Source organism: Gekko japonicus, unplaced genomic scaffold (assembly GCF_001447785.1).
Source record: "Gekko japonicus isolate JY-2015 unplaced genomic scaffold, Gekko_japonicus_V1.1 scaffold2393, whole genome shotgun sequence".
Taxonomy (NCBI): Eukaryota; Metazoa; Chordata; class Lepidosauria; order Squamata; family Gekkonidae; genus Gekko; species Gekko japonicus.
The window spans coordinates 128,841-135,372 of record NW_015164730.1 but is presented as its reverse complement, the minus strand read 5'-3'; the positions used below and the strand labels follow the sequence as shown (position 1 = coordinate 135,372).

Below are 6,532 nucleotides of genomic sequence, written 5' to 3'. Positions count from 1 at the left end.
TATCTTGGCTGGTGACAAAGTTTTTGGTAACTCATAAATAACTGTTGGCTGTTTGTATTTATTCCTGTGCTGTATGGATTGTTTATATACCCCACCTTTCTTTGTGTGAGATGTGTAATTGCAAGAAAGTTACAAATACAGAATATAATGACAGGATAAAAACCACACACACAATAGATAAAAAAACGACAATAACCACAAACCCCATACAATTAGCACATCAGTTTATAATAAGACAGCTTGGGGGGCAAGAGTGGGAGGGCTTCTGGAATTCTGGCCCCACTGGTGGACCTGATGGCACCTGGGTTTTGGCCACTGTATGCCACAGAGTGTTGGACTGGATGGGCCTTTGGACTGATCCAACATGGCTTCTCTTATGTTCTTATATCTGCGGTAGTGATGCTCTGTATTCTTGGTGCTTGGGGGGCAAGAGTAGGAGGGCTTCTGGCGTTCTGGCCCCGCTGGTGGACCTCCTGATGGCACCTGGGTTTGGGCCACTGTGTGACACAGAGTGTTGGACTGGATGGGCCTTTGGACTGATCCAACATGGCTTCTCTCTTTTTCTTTTCAAAAACTTTTATTTTGGATATAACATATTCAACATTAAATTATATTCCTTTAATTCCAAATCTATTTTTCTTATCTCCTCCCCCCGCCCTTTTGGTGGCTTTCCGCAATGCTTCTCCCTACCCGCTCATTATATAATTCAATTTTTCTTTAACATTTTCATTTTACGTTTCAAGGTAACAATCTTACTTTATACAATTCGAACCTTTCTATATTTCAACCCTTAATAGTTATCCAAACAAAGTAAAGTATTTTTAACGTCCCCCAACATGGCTTCTCTTACGTCCTTATATCTGGGGTAGTGATTCTCTGTATTCTTGGTTCTTGGGAGGGCCAGAGTGGGAGGGCTTCTGGCGTTCTGGCCCCGCTGGTGGACCTCCTGATGGCACCTGGGTTTGGGCCACTGTGTGACACAGAGTGTTGGACTGGATGGGCCTTTGGACTGATCCAACATGGCTTCTCTCTTTTTCTTTTCAAAAACTTTTATTTTGGATATAACATATTCAACATTAAATTATATTCCTTTAATTCCAAATCTATTTTTCTTATCTCCTCCCCCCGCCCTTTTGGTGGCTTTCCGCAATGCTTCTCCCTACCCGCTCATTATATAATTCAATTTTTCTTTAACATTTTCATTTTACGTTTCAAGGTAACAATCTTACTTTATACAATTCGAACCTTTCTATATTTCAACCCTTAATAGTTATCCAAACAAAGTAAAGTATTTTTAACGTCCCCCAACATGGCTTCTCTTACGTTCTTATATCTGGGGTAGTGATTCTCTGTATTCTTGTGGGAGGGCAAGAGTGGGAGGGCTTCTGGCGTTCTGGCCCCGCTGGTGGACCTCCTGAGGGCACCTGGGTTTTGGCTGCTGTGTGACACAGAGCATTGGACTGGGTGGGCCACTGGCCTGATCCAACATGGCTTCTCTTATGTTCTTAGCCAGTAGATACTGTAGTTGGGAAACCGGACAAGGATCTGGGAGACCATGGTTCAAATCCCCACTCTGCCGTGAAGCTTGCTGGGTGACCTTAGGCCTGCCTCCCTTCCCTCAGCCTAACCTACCTCACAGGGTCTTTGTGAGGATAAAACAGAAGAGGTGGAAACTTATGGTAGCTCCTCGAAGGAAGTGTGACATTAAAACATACTAAATAAATAATAATCAAAAGCTGCTGTATGGGAAGGCTTTCCATGATGTGAGAAGCACCCTTAGGAAGAGAATTCCTTATTACTGGGGCACCCCAGAAGAGACCATATTTAAAATCTTTATGTACTTAAAAAGGTTGATTGCCTGAATTCTTAATTTTTAAATAATGCTGGAAGCAGCTTATGTACATGGCACTCAAAATATACCTGTGGGAAGAGGTGCTCCTTCAGATATATAGGCTAAGGAAGAACAGGGAGACAGACAAAAATTAGATTAATGTCAGGTGTTCCAATAACAACCAGGAACACTTGGGAGGGGCAGGGCAGATTTTAATCGGAAGATATATTAACAATTTTTGGCCTGCGGTCAACCCAACTTTGATTCCTTTGAAAGCTCTCGTGATTTGTATTATCTTTTAACAGTCTGTTATTTGGCCTGTGGTCATCTAAAGCCACCTTGTCCTCAATAGGAAAGGTAGGATATAAAGCGCAAATTAAATACAGCTACGCAGCAAAGTTAACTTTTGTTTTAAATAAAGGGTTGGGTTGGTTAATTGCACCCGTTTGTCTAAAAACAGCATCTTTGAGTTGTTGCTTCTGAATCTATTTATTTTGTTTTTGTCTTTTCCTCTAGTTGAGCAAAGTTGGTTCTGATGGGAGAGGTCATCCTCAGCACGAGGTCTCAAGCTAGGCCACAAAGAAGAAAAATCTTAACGTATGTCCATGTTTTATCATTGCATATTTGGAGGTGCATGTTTACAAAACACTGAAACAGTTCGTTTGCACCCTTGTACTATTTCCCCTACATATTTTTTTTTCCTACACTCCCACATTCAAAAGGTTCAAAAGTTACATGTACTTAGATAGGAATTGTACAAAATCATTATCTATATACATAGGATTCATAATTTCTAGATAATTATAGTTAACATAAAACAATATGAACAGGTTTTGTTTTAAAGGAAAGGAGAGCTATCCTAATAATACAAATATTGTGTGTATTTATCCAAAAATTTGGGTAAATACTCAGACAATGTTGGGTATTTGAATTTCACTGTCTGAAGAAGTAATGACTGCTATGAGCTGAGACGGCTTTAAAGGGGGAATTCAACGACTTCATGGGAGATACGGGCCCTCAGTGGCTACTAGTGGCTATTAAGTATCATGACTAAATGGAACCTCCACATACAGAGGCGGTGTACTTCTGAATACCAGCAGTTGGGGGGCAAAAACTGGGGGAGCATTTGTGCTCTGTAATAAGCTTTCTAGGAGCATGTGATTGGCTGCTATAGGGGAAAGAATGATTGAATAGAAGGGCTTTTGTTAGGGTTCCCAGCCAGTGTTTTACCATAGAGTTTCCAGAGATTCCTAGAGCAACATGACATCACTTCCAGGTTTTCCATGGAAGTGATGTACTGCTGTTGCTGACAGTGATTTTTTAAAATCCTCCCCCCACTAGCGCCAGAGTGCCAGCTCATAATGGAAACTGGGGGTGGAAAATCTCCCCTGTAGCAGGCATATAGGAAGCCTGGCTTGAATACCATCTTGTGATTACTGTGGCACCTTAAAGAACCTAAACTTCTAATTTTAAAAAAAGCAATTTTCTAATCAACATGGTTTTAGAAGAAACCCTGAAAATAAAGGTGTCGTTTATAATCAGTACTTAGAAACCAGAACACATCTGGGAAGGCTTTTCTAAAATCAGCATCTTCATTCAGCATGGCTCAGCATCCCTGCCCTTGGGCCATATAAACCTTGTCTTTCGTTTATTACAAATTTCTGAGCCACCCTTTCCCAAACTTCAGCAAACCCAAGGACCGCACATTCCAAATTCTGGGTTCTTGCTAACCTAGCAGTTCAAAAGCAAGAAATTGCAAATAGATAAATAGGTACCACTTCAGTGGGAAGGTAACAGAGTTCCATGCGCCTCAGCATCTAGTCATGCTGGCCACATGACAGTGGAAATGTCTTCGGACAGTGCTGGCTCTTCAGTTTGGAAATGGAGATGAGCACCACACCCTAGAGTTGGATTCGACTGGCTTTCGAGCAAGGAGAACCTTTACCTTTAAAAAAGGTGCAGTCATAAGACTGCAAGTTCAGTATGCTGCAATCCATATCCCACTGAAGTTTGATTCTGGATCGCGTCCTAAGTAAATATGTGTAAATGCAGGGTATTTCCTCCCTGGTCCCAAAATACATATACATTTAAAAAACGTGTGCCTCAGAATTTGCATATACCTTCTCTGAAAACTGTCTCAGGTGTCTGGGTCAAACTGATGTGTGTGTGTGTGTGTGTGTGTGTGTGTATATATGTGTGTATATAATATTTAAGCAACAAGTTGTCCTAAGGGCAATTGCATAGATCTTATCACATCACTTACAGGAATGAATTTGAAATATAGGTGTATGTACATAGATCTAATCGAGGCTGGTGAAGGAGCTGATTTGAAATGTAGGTCATGGTAGTCCGGCAAGAGAACTTCAGGGTTATTTCATGGTAGCTCGGAACTCTTTTGTTAAGAAGAGAAAATATGAACTATTAACAGCTCAAAAAAAAATTCCTGCATGTATTATATTTCCGTTTGTAACCACGGAGCTGGACTACTTCTGTTTATGTTGCTATTTGGGAGCTGCCTCTAAAGTTCAGCGAAATGTCACTGAAGTGCATTTTTGCGTAATGATCAAAGCCCTGTTAAGAGTTACATCAGTGACTTTCTGTGAGAAAGGGCGGTTCTCCTGGCCCATACTTGGCCTCTGCTTACACCTTTGTCTGTGTCTGAACCTCACCCAGGCTGCTCTGTGCAGTCCTATAAATCCTCGGCTCTAAGGATCCAGTACATAATATCAGAACTTTTGCTACTGAACACACAGGACTACCTTAACTGCATGGTGTGGCTTCTTTTTTTTTAATTTTGTGCAAGTAGTTTGGGATTTTAGCATTCAGGTAAGCCACTTTCAGTTCGCTTTAAAAAAAAAAAAATTGATGCCACTCACTTTTCCTCCAGCTTTATTTCCTTATGCATGCTTAAAGCTGATAGAGCCCGCAGGTGTGGAAAGGAGGCATAGAGAAGTCCTCACGTAATTTCACATTTCTGTTGCAGGAAGAGGACACAGTAAAGGAGGAGACGCCTCCTTGCAACAAACTCATTGACTGGTTATAAATATACAGTAAGTACGAATCTTTTTTGGGCTTTTTGAAACAGGATGCTATAGGAAAGTTGATTCTGGCATTTCCGTCTGGCAGCCACCGACAGGTGGTCTGGGTAGAAGTATTCCAGTGGGAATTTGGGAAAAGCCAGATGTAACAATGCACCCTCTTTCAGTCACAAAAGGTCTGTGTCGGATAGATCTAGTGTCAGGATAGAGACAAGGTGCAATTTTCTGCCGTTAAAAGGCTATACGCCCTAAATACTCTTGGCAGAATTACTTCACAAATATGAAATCAAAATTTTAGAATAATGAAAGGAAGTAACTTTGGAAATGTGTAGTTTAGTAATACACATAATGCAAAATGTTGGTTAGCTGATGACAGGACTAGTCATTTCAGTAAGAAACTCAATATAACAATAACTGAATGGGCACTGAGCTTTACAGAAGGCTTTTCTTATTTGTCTGTTTATTTCTTAAGTCATGCAATATACCAGTGGGGAGGCAAATCGATTAAGAGTTTGAAAGATTATTTCTAAGGGGGAGGAATCAGTTTTCTCTTGATAGGCATCGTGCCCAAAGTTTAGTATGTTGTGGGAATGAACAGCTGACTTGATTTGTTCTTGTTCTTCCCACAACCCCCTAGTAAAATAGTTTCCCACTCCGTCCTTATTGATACCATTATCAGAATATTTGCTTGAAGCAGCGAACGGGCACACACGGATGTCCAGATTATGATCTCCACAGGGGACTCGGGTGGTCAAGAGGTACGCTGTGGAGACAGTGAACTGAAGACAGTAAATGGAGGAGAGACGGTCAATGTGGAGATGGTGTGGCAAGCCAGCATGGGATAGTGGTTAAATCAGGATCTGGGAGACGCAGGTTCAAATCCCCACTCCACCATGGAAGTGTGCTGAGTGACCTTGGGCCAGTCGCCCTCTCTCAGCCCCACCTACCTCACAGGGTCGTTGTGAGGATAAAACGGAGGAGAGGAGAGTGATGCAAGCCGCTTTGGGTCCCCGTTGGAGAGAAAGGCGGGGTATGAATGAAGTCAGCAACATTTTTAAAAAAGAAATAAACTCACAGCAAACTCCCTGCGGGACTGCTGTCATCAGCCCCTCCCCTTCGATACTTCCAGTAGTCTGGTATCCTGCAGGCGTTAATCATGGGAGCACGGTGGACTGCAGCTAGGGTTGCACGGTCCCATCTTCTCCCTGCCAGGGGGATTTAAATGGTTGGGGGGAAAGCGGGTGTCGCCCTCATCTGCCCTGCAGGCCGCAAATTCATGGCTTGCAGGGCAGGTATGCACGACCCCTACTTTTTTCAAACGAGGCTGCGAATGACTGTTGGGCCGGGGCTCCCCCCCCCCACCGGCATCTGGGGGGAGCCCCAAAAATTGGGGGATTCCCCTGCTCCCACCTGGGGATTGGCATCCTTAACTTCAGCCGACCCCTCTGTTCAACTAAGCATGGAGCCTCCCATCAGCCCGTGGTGCTTTCCGCTGGAGGTCCTATACCACATTAATGCATCCCGGTTGCAGAAATCGTAGTTTCCTAACTATTCACAGGCCGCCCTGGTTGCTGGTAAGCAGCCGCTTGCATGGTGCGTATGAGACCTTGGCACCCTTTGGCTGCTATCGCCTCTGCAAAGGTCCTTTAGGGCTAGGCTGTAT

The 6,532-nt window shown here is 43.0% G+C and overlaps 1 protein-coding gene across 1 annotated transcript in view; it reads left to right on the top strand.

The window, feature by feature from the left end:
* The first annotated feature begins 4,544 nt into the window (after positions 1-4,544).
* Positions 4,545-6,532, top strand: part of NRG4 (neuregulin 4) — a 38,110-nt gene continuing 36,122 nt past the window's right edge. Inside the window, exons 1-2 of the mRNA XM_015409614.1 lie at positions 4,545-4,657; positions 4,815-4,881. The gene's annotated coding sequence lies outside the window, so the exon portion shown is untranslated. The remainder of the gene's footprint in view (positions 4,658-4,814; positions 4,882-6,532) is intronic.